At 44.3% G+C, this 16760-nt stretch overlaps 1 protein-coding gene across 3 annotated transcripts in view; it reads right to left on the bottom strand.

Annotated features, from left to right (window-relative positions):
- Positions 1 to 16760, bottom strand: part of LOC128894159 (pleckstrin homology domain-containing family G member 3) — a 56971-nt gene that overhangs the window by 22234 nt on the left and 17977 nt on the right. The window contains exon 1 of one of the 3 annotated variants that reach the window (XM_054155683.1): positions 10276 to 10397. The exons of the other annotated variants lie outside the window; for them this stretch is intronic. The gene's annotated coding sequence lies outside the window, so the exon portion shown is untranslated. Of the gene's footprint in view, positions 1 to 10275; positions 10398 to 16760 lie in introns of those variants that run through there. 3 annotated transcript variants of the gene reach the window in all.

Below are 16760 nucleotides of genomic sequence, written 5' to 3'. Positions count from 1 at the left end.
TTGGGAGGGCGCGAGTTGTGACAACTTAAGGAATAAGAGTTGTGACAACTTGGGAAACATAGGTTGTGATAACTTGAAGGGTAAGAGTTGTGACAACTTAAGGAATAAGAGTTGTGACATCTTTGGAGGCATAGATTGTGACAACTGGGGAGACGTAGATTGTGCCAATTTGGGAGACCCAGGTTGTGACTACTTGAGGAATAAGAGTTGTGATAATGTAAGGAATAAGAGTTGTGACGTATTTGGAGGCATAGATTCTGGGAACTTGGGGAGTACGAAGTGCGACAACTTCAGGAATTAGAGTTGTGACATCTTTGGAGGCATAGCATGTGATAATTTGTGTGACACAGGTTGTGACAACTTGGGAGGCATGTGTTGTGACAACTTTGGAGACATAGATTGTGACAACCTTAAGGACATAGATTGTGACAACTTGAGGAGCAGGAGCTGTGACATCATGAGAACAAGGCTTGTGACAATTTCAGCAACAGGAGTTGTGAAAACTTGAACACATTGATCGTGATAATTTTAGGAACAGAAACCACGACAACTTAAGGGATATTATTACAGACAATTTAAGAGACACAGGTTGTGACAACTTGCAAAACAAGACTTGTGACAATTTGAGGGACGAAAGGCGAGACAACTTGAGAAACAGAAATATCCCTAGACCTTATATCGAATGAGCCATACAACGAGGTTTGTAGCACCAAGAGAGCCTATGACTCAGACGTCTATTTTGGAACCTAAGCTACCTAACGCCTTTACCCCTTGATTTAAACCCGCCAAACTCTAGCTACCATGTCCTCCACTTCACAACCCTCTAAGAGTCCCCTAACTTAACTAAGAAAATGGGATTAGGGCTAGCTTAGAAGCCCAAGAAAAAGCAATTGACAACTACTTAGCCCCAGATAGCGAATTGGGATTCCCCGTGGATATGATTTCACGAACACGGTTCGCACGTTTAGGTGAATCGTAAGGTTACGATTCGCGGACTCGGCATAATTCCCAGAAAGAATGCAGTTCCGTAAGCAGGAATCGAACGCCCCGCGGGCCACGAAAAATCGAATTTCGCGAGACCGGTCTCGAGTATCGTCGTCGTTTGGTTTCTTTTTTAAGGAACGCTCTCTCGCTCGCATACCGTGCCAATTATTCCCCGCACGGAAGTTCCACGGCCTGGCGTGAGAGATTGACGCGAGTCGATGCACTCCGCGTATATTTTATTCGTACCTTTCACCGGGTCCGATAAGAAAATTATATTTAAACAGGCGCCCCGCGATGTCACTGGAAAAGAGAAAACCGATCGGATCCGTCCTCCTCCGATGGGAAAGTAATATCCTACCGTACGTCACGCTCACCACCGATTCTCTCGACCTAATCGTCGCTTTGTTCGCGCATTTAGCCGCGTTACGAGCGCCGAGCATGACGATCGCAACATTCTCGACGCTGGATTTATCGGTAAGTACGATATGAGGATCGCGAGTATCGTAAGATTCGTGAGGTGATCCTTGAGGATCTTTGGAGGGTCTACGAAAGGTGATAACTTCGGAGTGTAAATCTATAGATTTTTGTGATATGGAGCTAACAGGTGTCGCCACGATAGTTCGACCCTTCCACCAGATTAGGTATAAGGTATAATCGCGAAGAACCAGGTCACCTCATCTCTAAAAAGTAGTCGCATCGTCGCCTTTTCTTCGTAAGAAAAATTGAACGAAAAACATAATCACGACGGAGATTTGAACTAGAGAACCTTTTGGTCACAACCAAGCACTCCTCCCACTGCGAGACCCAGAAGACAGCCCAAAACAACGAAGAAAATCAGAACGAGCGTGATTTATATCCTCTCGGCCAAAAGCGTAGTTAATTTTATTAGAGGCACGTATTCAATCACCGTGCGCGACGTAATAGCCCCTTCGACGGGCAATTTGGTAGGGTAATCGATCGGTGATCGGAGAAACATTCGATACCCCCAGGAATATTAGACCTAACGACGTTTCCACGCTGGCTTCGCAGGGGTGTTCGAATAAAGTATCTCGTTTACTGTTATTATTTAACACCGTGCCGTGAACGGACGCGATGCTATAATTTCGCGTCGTTTAATAAGCGGTCGCGGGACGCAGAGGCGTGCTTCGTCTCGCGTGAAAAAGCCCCGGCTTTATTTAGAACAGCGCCGGATACTTTCGACGCCGGAGACCTATCGTTACGCGGCCCTTATCGCTGGGCCCTCGAGCCTCTCGAAACGGCGCCTTTTAAAAGTAACAGATTCGGAACTCGCCTAGGCGATCGATCGTTCGAAATTGCTGTTCGATCGTCCATTAGCGAAGCCTTGCTATTACCTCGGAAAGCTGACGTCTATATGATACTTAACCCTTCGCGATCCAGATTTTCGCATTTCAAGTGCATTCCGGGCGAGCCTGATTCGACGGAAGACCGCGAGGGGTCAAGGTGAGAGCGTGTCGAATTTAGAGATAAGTAGACCATCGCTAGTACTCTTTGCTGAGAAATAGTTAAGTGACCCACCGTATGGATCGTGGAAATTATGAAGTGACCCAGTGTGTGGGTCATGGAAATTTTTAAATGACCCAATGTGTGAAGTATGGTGCCTTTCAGGTGACCCAATGTACGGAGCATGACAATTTTTATGTGATTGAGTGTGAAGCGTGAGAATTATTAAGTGTGCCAGTGTGTAGGTCATGGAAATTTTCTGGTGACCCCAGAGTGGGTCATGAAAAATTTTAAGTAACCCAGTGAGTGAATGGGACTTTTTAGGTGACCCAATGTGTGGAGTATGAAAATTTTTGAGTGATTGAGTGTGAGGCCTTGGAATTTTTAAGTAACCTAGTGTATGGGTCATGGAAATTTTTAAGTGACCCAGTGTGTAAAGTATGATGCCTTTCAGGTGACCCAATGTGTGGAGCATGACAATTTTTATGTGATTTAGTGTGAAACGTGAGAATGATTAAATGTGCCAGTGTGTAGCTCATGGAAATTTTCTGGTGACCCCAGAGAGGGCCATGGAAATTATGTAGTGACCCACAGTATGGCTCATAAAAATTTGTAAGCGATCTAGTGTGCGAAGTATTGGGACTTTTTAGGTGGCCCAATGCGTGCGACATGGACAATTTTTAGTATCAGACGTGGTAAATTTCAAGTGACCCAGTGTGACCCAACGCATTGGTCATCGAATCAGATTAAATCATACCCCATTACTAACGGGGGTGTCACTATAAAATTCCCTATGGTTCTAACGCATTACGTGGTTAAGGATGAAACGTGCAAGTCCACGCCAACGTTAAGGAGTCGATTTCAAGTCGAGGAACGTGCACAACGCGTTCGATCATCGGCGAACCTATATCGCCGTACGCGATTCGTTATTCGGATCGTTCTGTCCACCGACACACGTTCGAATGAACGGAATTCGATGGAGTGTACGCGGTCACGTGCCGGGCGTTATAGCTTCTCCCAGAAAGAGGGCTTAAAGCCTCGTGCCGCGGCACGGATCGACGTGGAAAAATGCGTGCAGCAGGACGGCGCCAGTGCTCGGCGCCCCGCGTGCCCTCTTTGCCCCTCCGCGACGCCGCGTCGCGGCCAAGATCGCCGTTCGTAGGAAGGGAAACGCGGGGAGAAGGGGAAGTGATCATCTCGGAGGGGAGGTAGTAAAGAAGTTGAAAAAGAGAGAGGTGAGACGAGGGAAAGAGACGGACCTCTCAACTCTGGATGAAAATTTCTTATTCAAATGAAGAGCTGGAATATTAGACGTAGAAATTAATCCTGTACCTTACATTCAATTCTTTTATAATTATAGTTTGAGTGAAAATATTTGTTCGACTATTCAGTTAGGTTAAGGTTAGCAATTGTCTAAGTTCTCGACCTGATAAGCTAGTCTCAACTTGATGGACATTCTTCTTATATTCTTCATCTGTTACGAGAATACCATTATACAAAATCTCCTATCTACTAAACTATGTGTATGGAAATACATTCGTAATGTCCATCAGGTTGAGACTTCATACGTGCATAGATTCTCTGTAATGGAAATCAGGTTGAGAACTTGAGAGGTTCGGAATTTAGTCTAACTACTTAAATTACAGTTTTAATTTAATATACAGACACAGAATTTCTATAGGTAATGTTTATGCAATTTTTCCCGCATGAGAACAAGGTACCGATAAAAATGGATTTGCGTGAATCTGTGCTCTTTTTTTAGTGCGGACACGGTGAATGGTACCTTCTCGGTAAAATTCCGTCGGGTTTCTCGTGACGTATGCATCATCACGCGGTGGTCGTTTCCGATTTCCGCTCGAAAACGCCAACGCCTTCAAAGCCAGCTGCACCTGCGGGCAAGACGCTCTACTTGTCAGACGGGTTATCGGATGGAAAGGGGTGACCGGCTTTTTAAATTGTGGGTTAACGAGGCGCGAGCGAGCACCTTTGTGTCCTTTTTTGGAAACTGGCGGAGGACCCGTGAAAAATCGGTTCGAGTTATTTTCGTCAACATATCACGAGAATCTGGCACGGGATTCGTAACAGGTATGTTTAACGCTGAGGTTACGTTGACTTTTGCTTTTTTACGAGTAAACGATACGAATACAAAAATGTGATAAGAGAATTTAGATAAATGAAAGATTAGAACTCTGATAATTATTATCAGAGATATCGGCACCGTACTGAAAATTGATGTCGAAACGATTATTCGAATACGAATTATTTATTTAAATACTCGTGCACGCAAGGTCGTTTGAACTTTGATCCTATCTCACCGAAATTAAATGGAAAAGGAAAGGCGACCTTGGAAGGTCGCGGAAAAATAAAGATTGCAGAAATGAAATCGATGTTACAGATATAAAAATTGTTACATTTTCATTTTTGTTGAACAAAGTGATGGAATCTGCCACCGTGCGCCAATCCTTTCTTGGCACCGTTCGTTGGCGGTTAAATTATTTACGACACGGGTGAAAGTGACATGGCGGTGATTCTCTGTGCCCTTTTTCCATGACAAATTTCACCTTGCAACACTGGCGGTGAATCGCCCACTCTGGCGCAGATCTGCGTTCCAGAATTCGTAAACAAACAGCGAAGATGCATGCCCGAGTCGAAAAAAATTTGATTCGAGTTGCAAATAATGTGAGCTTGTGCGTAAATTCATACAAACTTCGTTATATACACTCATTTATAAATTTAGTTATATAATCTCATTTATAAATTTGGTTATATAAACTCATTTATAAACTTGGTTATATAAATTCATGTATAAACTTGTATATGTGAACTCATATATAAACTTGGTTGTGTAAACTCATTTATAAATTTGGTTGTGTAAACTCATATACAAACTTGTTTATGTAAACTCATATAATATAATCTTGATTATATAAATTCATGTATAAACTTCAATATGTAAACTCATATAATATAATCTTGATTATATAAACTCATATATAAACTTCGATATGTAAACTAATATAATATAATCTTGACTATATAAATTCATATATAAACTTGGTTATGTAAACTCATGTATAAACTTGTATATGTAAACTCATATAATATAATCTTGATTGTGTAAATTCATATATAAACTTGGTTATATAATCTCATTTATAAACTTGCTTATATAAACTCATATATAAACTTGGTTATATAAACTCATATATAAACTTGAATGTATAAACTCGCTCACAAACTTGTACACATAAACTCAGCTAGTTCACATATAAATCTAACACTGCTCCAGTCCCAAGTAAACGAAAGATCGGATACAGTAAAGCGGTCGGATAAAAGTAAGCACGCGACGATGATGATGTATGCACGAGCAATCGACAAGATTTTATGGGTCGATAAACACGGTTGTTATCGTCGAAAAGTGGTCTGTGATCGACGGAATAAAAGTAAAAAAAAGAAGTAACGGAAGGTTTCATCCCCTCAAAGCGAACCAGTGACCCGGATCGCAGCTCTCGACCCTTTTCCTACGTTCCTAAAGTTTCGCGGTTCGTTGAATCCCCCGAGCCTGACCGGGGTGGTTCAACGCACTGTCATAGGAAGAGAAATAGAAAACTGGCCTATCGGATGGAATTAGCCTAAGCAGTTTCCGACTGGCGGTAATTCGATCGGCTTGTTACGCGAAGACACTCTCTTTTCTCGCCCACTCCTCTCGTTTGCTCTCTTTTTTTTTTTTCCTTTTATTCCACGCGACGGAGGAGCGATGAAAGTGATTTCTCACGTTAGGGTTGCACCGTGAACGCGCCTACGTTTTTCGACGACTATGCATATATACCGGATGTCGCGATTGAAACGAACCAGTGCTCGATATCCTCGCTATTTCAAGCGATTGAAACGATAAAAGGGATTCACCACTGGGATTTCAACGTAATTATAGGTTACGGTTTTCTATTTTTAGTAGATATACACGGTGTCTCATAAAAAAAAACGTCTACGTAGATATCTTTGTTATTTGAGATAAAAAGAGGAACTATGAAAGTTAAGATTGCTCTGTGATCTCTGTGGTTACATTTTCGTCCTAGTAAAAATAGACCAGATTGGTATGTGTAAAACTCTACCAACTTAAGTACAGGCGCATCTAATTTAAACTTGAAGACAATAAAAATTAATTCCCAAATCTAGAATTAAACGAGTATGAACATATACATGCTTAATGATTCTATATTTTGCCGTCGCCTCACCCTATATAGCCCGATGTCTGCACAGGGGTCACTTTTCACAGATAAGATCGATCTATCGCTCGAGATCACGCGACCACCGGAAGAGCACCGATTAGGATTGCTAAATACTCGAGATAAATGTGGCAAGCCACTAATTAAGGACGCCGATAGATCACGCTCCGGCTAATGTCGAATTTTGCATATCGCCGCTGTGGGAAAGATCTATCGCAATGCAACGTCCGCTCGACTAATTAAAAGAACCGCGGAATCACCGAAACGTTTCAAAATAAATAATCGATCGACTCCTAATGCAATTAGGAATTCTTTAACGCTTCGACCGAGCAATCTAAGACGTTCACTGAACCTCTCATTCCTAATTTAAAGGTACAGATGAATAATTTGGTTTGGAATATTTCTGTTGTATAGGGTCTTGATTCGTAGTCAATTCTAGTTTAACACGATTCATTTCTAAAACAGAGACGAATAGAATCAATATATAAAACAGAATAGAAGGGTTAAATAATAAATTTGTTTCCGTAAGAGACAAGTAATTTTGTCGAAGTAACTTCCAGCATCTCAAGTGGTGTTAGGTTAAAAATACTCCAGAGAGTACCCAAAATGGCGGTGTCAAGCCTTAAATCGACGTAAATCAGCACCTGAGAATAAACAGAAATGGGAATATCCGAGTCGACCCTTTCCACGACTCGATTATGTTATTTTCGTCCGATTACGAGATCGTTCCGCGAAACTTTCGACGAGCGCACACGCACACGCGTAATTGGAAAGCACACGTGGCGCGCTTTTATGCAGAATTGCCCCATTAAATCGCGATACGTCGGCATTCGTTTTGCAATTAGCCGGGGCAGCTCGTCTCGAAACAATTGAATTGCAGCACGCGCCCGTCCCAGTTTTCCAGCAAAATCTTTGCACGGTTTTCTCGGCCGATACGATATTTCATACCCGAGGACGACAGGGGACAATGAGCTTTGTCAATGGAGGATAATTATCGGGCTCGTTCGATCAGCTTAATTCGCTTTCATTGTCTCTAAGACGCGTTGCTCAACATTCGAAGGATATTATCCTAGCATCTAGCGCCGTTTTGCTCTCGGACACTTTACGAGAGCCAGAGAGAGCCAGGGTGATCCTGACAAAAACAGAGAAGGGCAGAAGCTTGTAGATTGAAGAGATACCGATAGAAAAGGGTAAGTACGGTTATAGAAAAGCACGTAACGAGATTAGAAAGCATGGAGAACCACGGAGTAACAGAGAGAGCCAGGGAGAGTCAGTGAAATAAAAATTGTCATTTTACAAATTATGGGTCGCGGTATGATGAATTTGAGGTATATCAGAGCTGGAGAGCGCGATGCAAGAAATACGTGGTCGTAAAACGAAGCGATTATTCTTAATTTTCGGTCTAAACTCCGCAGGTGGCGTTTTAAGATCGCAATATGGCCGCCGTCGGTGCTTGCCCTCTACTGGCAGCGCGAGGAACTAATAACAAAATGTCGGTTTATTTTAAGTCTACGCATTCAAGGTGACTTTAAAGTTTGAAATTAGTTGGTAAACATATAAAGGGTGGTTCTAAAAACTAAAAATTGTTGGTGCACACATACAGGGTGGTTCTAAAGATCAGAACTACCTGTACATATACAGAGTGGTTCTAAACTTTGCGTTCTGATTAATCAGTTTCGATTTAATTCTTTCATCAATATTTCTTATTTGTACCGTTTCTTTGATTTCCTTTTCTTTTTCATATCATAAATGTGTGCCTTCTCTTTTCTCTCTTTTCCATTTAACCAGACACAGCAACGCGTGTATATTCCAGCTCGATATATAATATAAATAAAAATAACGTCGTCCGCGTTGGAATCCGGCGGTTTTCGACTGGTTCCCGAGATATTAGCTAAGCGATCGGCGCAAGTACGTATATGGAGGTGAAACGGCCGGTTCACAAAGGACATTCCATTCCATCTTACGCTGGCTGCATTAGCTTTGAACCCACCGTGGCTACTACGATTCGAGAGTCAGAAGGCCGTGTGTGTCGTCGACTAAAATATTCAGAGCTTGGCTCTCGGTGGGGCTTTCGGCTCTGTGCCGTCTCCCAGCGTGAAGCTTTTAACCCTTTGCACTCGTTCTATTTCGACCGATAGCCCAACCGATATGGACATCCGGTTCTGGCCTTTCTGGAAGGCTTACGGCGAAACCTGCATTTCGAGACACGCCAATCGAAATATTTCAATCGCGCGTCGTGTTCGTTTCGCGAATTGTTATTATAAATACGATTTCCAAGCCTATGATATTTGGGTCCCATGTTCGAGACGAGACTAGTCGCGCATCGGACGCATTCCCCTCGAAAATTTCTGCGAGTGTACGTCGCAAAGCATAAGCGTGCAGAACCGAACAGCTGCGTTTGATTCGTACGGTAAACTCGGCGTTCTAATTACGGACAATTGGCCGTCATTGTTCTTAGGCGCGTACGTAAGACGGGGAGGATGATTAACGTGAACGGTGGCCTCTGACTACTTGGAAACTGGTCCCCCCGGCGCTGGGTACCGACGCTTTCGAACTGCAAGTGAAATTAAGGTCGATCGTTAGTAATGGGGAACAAGACGACTCGACGGATATCGAATTTATTATTCAAATGTGTATCAATGTTCAGAGTCGTGCAGTAGAGGTAACGAATAGTCTTTAAAACCACCCTGTATATGCGTAACAGCTAACTTCAGTCTTTGCCAGTGTTTCAGTCTTTACGAGCGGAATACAGTTTTTATTAAGTATCGTACAGTTTATCGTCATAGTATGGCGGCTCGATGAATTCTCAAGTTTTGAAAATCACTTGGGTGTAATTACCAAGCCACCCTGTATACGGAACAGAGTCTCGAGCAAACGCATTACAAATGAGTCATGCGACAGCGAATCGTTTTCAAATTGCTTAGAGATACACCGTTATCGCCCTATTGCGCGCTACGTGACGTCACGTGACCATGTAAAGTATTCTCCACCTCGCGTTTTTCCCATTTTCTGATAAAACTTTTGCGAGTCGTATGCAACGAAAGAATAATTCATTGGAAATAGCATCTATGAACGAAGCGATATATATATATAATCCCTTAATCGTACACGTCGGGAGGTTCAACGAGCAGCACGCGAAGATGAGAGCACAGATTTAGAAATTAGAGGTTATGTAACACCACGTGACGCGGTAATAATACGTTTCAGGCTCTATTCACGCATCTGCCGCGGGTATACTTTTACTTTTCACTCGTCGAGACCAGATGAAAGAACGTGAATAGAAAATCGTCTATTCAGTATCTAACCTAACTTGATTTATTATTTAGGCGAAGCGTGTTTTGTTGAATCAATAGAAGTTCACGTGAATATTTCCATGTTTTAATCTAACTAATATAATAGGCACATGCTAAACATAACCAAAAGGTATGAGCACTTACGCAAAATGAAATAACGATATTATTACAATAATTGTAAAATATATTCAACATACATTACACATATTTAAGTATGTTCTCCGTATTATTATGCATCACGAATGCATAAAATCGGCAGTCCAACTATTTATTACCCAGACCAATCCGACCACAATAAAGAAAGGACTTACCGCTTTCGCGTCTTGTTCACCCAGACTCGCTTTCGAGGACCAATAAAGGAGGATGTGTACCCAAAATTCCGGATTCTTGGTCGCTACGAGGGACCGTCTCGGGTTGCAGCACCCGATTGCGAAACGCGCGTTGTGTTTACAACCGTGCGCTCGCGCGCGTGAAAGTCGCCGCGTCGGCGTCGTGTCGTTTCGGTGGAAAAAGAAAAGTCACGCGCGTTTAGTAATGACCTAATACCGTCGTCGGCTGGCATTAAATTTGAACGACGCCCGTAAAGCGACTGTCGAACCTGTATTCAACACCGCGAGCCACTTGATATCCTGCTGACTGGCAATCACGAGAACTCGCGCGTCGAACGACCGACAAGTGTTGTCCCGTCCTCGGCTGGAATGATTTTAAGTTAGGTTTTGACCTCTGGTGTATCGTTTTCGATACGAATACGTTTCGTGATTACATCGTTGTTCCTAAACTTTTATGTGTTTTATGGGCTGGTGTGGAAATTAGCAGAATTTGAGTGAAATATGTTCTGTATGTATTATTTCAACGTTCCTTTGGTTGAAATTTGATTCAAAGTCAACGAAATCGATTAGTCGCCCGAGATTGATGAATAGCCACGCCCAGTGCAGCTTTGGGACCGCCCCTCTGCTGTGGCTGGTTCTCCGCGCACGTGGGGGCGTGCTTTACGGCGCATGAGCGGGAGAAGGGGCGTTCCACGGTGGGCGTGGACTAGCCACGAGCAGCCTACAAGTCTCTATTTTGCCCATTCCAACCCAATAAAGTGAAACTAGCCCTTTCGACGAAATTCCCTGTCCTTTCCAATACTCGTATCGCGTCACCCCGTCAATTTTTTCACGCGTTAGCCCGTTAAACCGAACCGACTTAATAATAATCGATCGATTTGCACGCGGATTAACCTACTTCTTGTTCTCGCATCCCATTATGCCTCATAACGCGAAAGTTGGCATGAATGAAACATGAGGTGGCGACGATTCTCATCGTCGATGAAGTTCAGCTGGCTATGAATATTCAACGAGGACGCGTCCATAATAATAACAACAATAACAACAATCGATGCGTTGGACTGGAGTCATAGAAGAAGCGAAATAAACGCGGACGAACGAGAAGCACCACCTTGAGTGGTCGCCTACGATTTCTATGTTTTTCAGCTCATAGCTGTCCAGAGAATTATATTAATCGAACGATCGACATGACTCCGTCATCGTCGCGCGTTTCGCGACGTCGCAGTTTCACTCTGATCGCTGCCAACGCATACGAAATCAGCCTCGGAAGTAATTGCGACAGGGTGTATACAAGGTGTCTTTAAAGCCATGCGGCCATTTCCTTGGTCGCTAAGGCGAGTACGATAGTCTCTGCATCGATGGTGTCAAGATCGATACAAGGGAAGATCTACTCAGGCCTGGGAAGTGTTTTAGTGGGGAATACAAAAAGACTTCCCAAAATTCCCAAAATTCTCAACAGGTCTTGAATGCAGGGTTCTGTTCCAAGGACAAAGTATTCTACTGGTTCGTCTTGGAAAATTCTGGTAAAGCCAGCAACTTCTTGGACGCAAGACAAACTACCATTCTAGCTTTTGCCCATCGAACGATTCAACCACGCCCCCGCGTGCGCGGAGGACCATCCACAGCGGAGGGGCGGTCCCAACGCTGTAGTGGGCGTGGCTACTCATCAATCTCGGGCGACAAATAGATTTTGTTTTAACTTTGAATCAAATTTCAACCAAAGGAACGTTGAAGTAATGCGCACAGAACATATTCTATTTTCAGCTCCTGGAACACGATGCAATAACCGAGGAGACTTTAACAGACCAATAACAGAAAGGAACACCTTCTCGTCTGAATTGTGCGCCAAATTACCCGAGCCCGATAGAGCAACAGAATGTAGGCAACCGCGATTTCACCTTCAAAGGCGAACCATTCTACTGTCAGCGTCTAGAGGCCGAAGCAAAAACCAGGGAGACCTCAACTGTCCCACGTTAATGAAGATTCCACTTTCTGCGTCTGCAGAATCAAGTACCCAATGACCAGTGTCTGGCAGCTCCACGGAACGAGGGCAATTGAAATTTCACCTTGGAGCGAATCTGCGACTTCTGAACTTCTAACTAAAAATTCGTCTGGATAATTTGATGCTAACAAATGTCACTTTTTGCAAGCGTACAATCGTGCACGAGAGGTGTTCAGCCGCAGGGCGACCGCGAGCCGTGATTCCACCTTCGAAGACAAAGGATCACACTCTCGTAGCGTCGATAAAAATTGCTCGAGGCGCGAACGCGTGAATAATCGTGGAAGAGAGACGCGTCGACGTCGCGGTAAACACTGGAGGATGGCACCGGTGCGGGAGAGCTCTGGCTGGTGCGCTTCTGGTCGCGTAAGGTTCACGTGGGACGGGAATACTACCGCCGCGGTGCGGTCTGGTTTCGACGCGGTACTTTTCTGTCTCCGGTTGGTTACGAGCGGAAACCGGTCTCCGCGAACGAACGAGTCCACGGATCGACGGGTCACCCGATGGCAAACACGCTTACACGGCCCTTTGCGAGGATCAGCTGCTGCCCGCTGTCATTGCACCCACGATATCTTGCGTCACCGATCGGTATAGAATGCCATTTTTCCTTTCGTTTCGCCGTAGAGTTCTCGGTTTGCTCGACGATCGATCTGATCGATCGGTTTGGCCTTCGCGGATTTAATTGGCCACGCCCAATGCCTCGATTTTCTGTTTTTTATCTCATTTTATATCGTGACGTAGAGTGATTTTAGTTTACGTGTTATTTGATCCTTGTTTGTCACCTAAAACTTTGTACTTTCTTCTTTGGATCTTTGGGTTGCCTTAGTTGAGTAAGGGAAGGCGTGACAAAGTGTCAGGGGGAGGAGTCTAGTAACTAAAAGGGCGTGGCTATGCGCCTGAAAGCAAAGAATATGCTCCCTACCTCCAAGGGGAGGGTCCGTAATTTTTTGGGCTGTCTTAAATGAGTAAAGGCGTGGCGAAGGGTTAGTGGGCGGAACCTAGTAGCCAAAGGCATGGCTATGCGTCCAGAGGCGGAGAAGGTGCACCTTAACTTCGAGAGGGGGGTCCCTAGTTCAATTACGGTTGGCCACGCCTACAACAGACTACGATCGAGGTCGATTCTTTAACAAACCCTGCCATATGACACATCCAATCAAGAGTCGACCAAGCAGGAGCCTCTGTTCGATCTATAGAATAAATTTCATTCGAATATGTTCGCGCTCCTTTTAAAGAAGAATGCCAGTTGCGTTACAACTTCCCATCGGCAGTCTCGCGGAGGTAGCGATAAACAACACTTGGGAACAGAATTCATTCGTGCCTGTTCGTCAATGAAATGAAACGAAACAGCCTAATGGTTCGCACGCATGCTTAAATGAGCGTCGCTTCGTATCATTCCCTCCCCGTTTCCCCTCTGTGCATAAAGCGATCGCTTTTAATAACCCGTTTCACATTTCGCCGATAACAAGCCAACCGAACAGGTTTATTCGTAGGGTGTCCTTCTTTTCCGAGTTTGTTTACTGGTTACGCCACTGAACGCTCGCCAGTCTAGGATAGCATTTATTTCGCCTCCCACGTGTGCTCGGGCTCGACTCGCTCGAAATACCGATCGATACGCGACGGCGATCTCGATCTCGAGCGGTGAAATCGTTGCGTGGAGGCTGCTCGATGCACGTGTCGATTACATGACAAATCGAAGCATTTTCGTCGTCAAGGAAATTGCGAAAAATCCTCTCGACGCGTAGGAGTGGGGTGTGTGTTCGAGCTCCGATGATTTAACGATATTGAGCCTAGAGGGATCCGAGTCGTATCTTGATATCAACTATCTCATAAATAAGGCACAGGCTGTAATAATAATAAGGATTTGATCGTTACTTGACTCCATCCATCTTCTCGTGGCTCCACCCTTTTTCTGTTTGCTCCACTCACTTCATCTTTGGTTCGCTCATTTCTTCTATACTCCACCAGTCTTTTCTTGACTCTACCTATCTTCTTTGGTCCCCACCTGTGGCCTCTATGTTCCCCTTAGTCTCTATTTACCCCGCCCATTTTGTCTTGGCTCCACCCATCTCCTTCTTGCTCCGCCCATTTCCCTATCGATTAAAAACAACGCTGTTACCTACATTCCGACTAAACTACAACCTAATAACGATGGAATCGAATACAAACGAACAAAATTATGAGCGCGACAACTGTTCGACCGTACTTATCAACGTAAATAAGAAACCAACGTTCTTTTGGAATACTTCCTACCGTATTTACGTAATCGGTTAGGTTTGCACCGCCAACATGACACCGCTGTTTCCTGAAAACAATCTGAAAAATCCTGCACCGTAATTGATACTCACAATGAGAACCCAGGCGGAAGTTATCGGACCGATCACGGACACCGATCGCGGCTCGTACTCTTGACCCAAAACTGTCCAAACATTTCCAGAACTTTCGTGGAACGTGTCTCGGCAACTACTGTTATTTGGACAAAAGTTGAGACACTTTCGTGATTCGCGACGCACGTGCACGGGCAAGACGATGCGCAACAATGAAACGTCGCCGCGGGTACGAAGTGTGTTTATGGGTGAAGAGCGCGACGCGAAAAGCCGCAAATCTCCTCCGACCGGAATACTGTTAACCTATCTCGCATCCGGTAGAAATTCAATGGTTTGTCCACGGATTTGTATCGCTTTTATTTGAGCCGTTTGCCTTGAAAGCGGTCGAGCACGATTTAGAGAAAATATAGACGCGAAACTCGGTTCTGCGGTTACGAACTGCGCGATACGATCTTTCTATATGAAAGTGCCAACCGTTATCGATAGGCCCCCGTTGGGTCACATGGGTCACGGTGACCCAATGGAGGCTAGATCCTACTTTCTGCGATTTTACCCTTTGCGAAACACTTGGGAGAGGAAGGTCCACAGGTTCGAGACTGGACGCGTGATGGTTCAGTTTTTCAGCGTAGCGGCGCCACGGACAAACCGATAGAGGGCTGGAGGTTAAGTGCTATTGGCTAAAAGAATTCTATCTAGAAGAAGAGGTCACTGACTGGCTAGGGGGGAATGGGGGGGCTTAAAAAGGTGGGGAACCTCCTCCCTGTACCGTCCGGCTGATATTCTTTCCATCTCCCAACAGTACTTGAGTAAAATGTTGCAAAAGGTCTCTGAACCGAGTTCGATGAGAGAAAATGAAAAGAAGTGCTGAAAAGGGAGACCCAGCGGACCGCTACGACGTAGATTTTTGCTAATACGACTCGTCGACTTTGTTCCTGCGGTCTCGGCGAACAAAGAAAAGAGCAAGGAACGCGGACACGCCGGTCACTAATAAAATGTAATACTCTATTGTTGCTGGTTGGAGACAGGGATTTTCGGGCTAACTAGATCGTTCTAGCTTGACATATATTTCACTCTATTAATAGTGCAACTAGAATGTCCACTGAAAACGACAGACAGTACTTGGCGCGAGACCCTGTTGGAATTATGACGGGTAAAAAGGATTGGAAACTTTGTCGAGATAACAAAACAAGCAATGCATGCGTGATGTGTTAAGTTAACATAAAAGCATTGATGGACCTAAAATCCTTAAAAATGTGATTTGTGTTAAATTCAACACAAAGTTTTCAAAACTGTAAGTCAAATCGTCATTGACTCTTGGACTATTATGTAAACGATGAGTGATTAGACCTAATACTATCTTGAATACTTTTCAGTAACAATTTGCGAACGTTTGCTGTTACTTCATCAAGTTTGTAAATACAACGTGTGCACGAGCTGCCCAACCCATTGACCGCCCGTCAAATGACAGTTTTTTCCTCGTTGTGCCCACTTTCCACCCATATAATCCTCGAGATAAACGCAATAAGCGCTGGCGCGCTGGTGCCCACGCGGTATTAAACAGCACTTTTTTCATTCAAAATCTGCGTTTCGATTGCTTAGCCTCTGCCCCCGGCTGAATTATGAAACAAACGCAATTCAAAGGTAGAATTTATGGTCCAGTTGAGCTGCAACAAAGCTACTACTCGATGTATTGTTTCTATTGACCTCCTAGTTAGGTGTGAAGGTATCAGACTGCGAATGCTGATAAGTTGTAGTTTAGTCGGAATGTAGGTAACAGCGTTGTTTTTAATCTATGGGGAAATGGGCGGAGCAACAAGCAGACAGGTGGAGCCAAGAGAAAATGGGCGGGGCAATTAGAGATTAAGAGGAACATAGAGGACACGGATGAGGACAAAGAAGATACGTAGAGTCAAGAGGAGACTGGTGAAGTCAAGAAGAAATGGGCGGGGCAAATAGAGACTAAGGGGAACATAGAGGACATGGATGAGGACAAAAGAAGATAGGTAGAGTCAAGAAGAGACTGATGAAGCTAAGAAGAAATGGGCGGGGCAAATAGAGACTGAGGGGAACATAGAGACCACAGGTAGGGACAAAAGGAGATAGGTAGAGTCAAGAGGAGACTGGTGGAGTCAAGAAGAAATGGG

The sequence above is a fragment of the Hylaeus anthracinus genome, unplaced genomic scaffold, assembly GCF_026225885.1.
Source record: "Hylaeus anthracinus isolate JK02 unplaced genomic scaffold, UHH_iyHylAnth1.0_haploid 0, whole genome shotgun sequence".
Taxonomy (NCBI): Eukaryota; Metazoa; Arthropoda; class Insecta; order Hymenoptera; family Colletidae; genus Hylaeus; species Hylaeus anthracinus.
The sequence above is the reverse complement of the archived record's forward strand: the minus strand, read 5'-3'. Positions and strand labels throughout refer to the sequence as shown.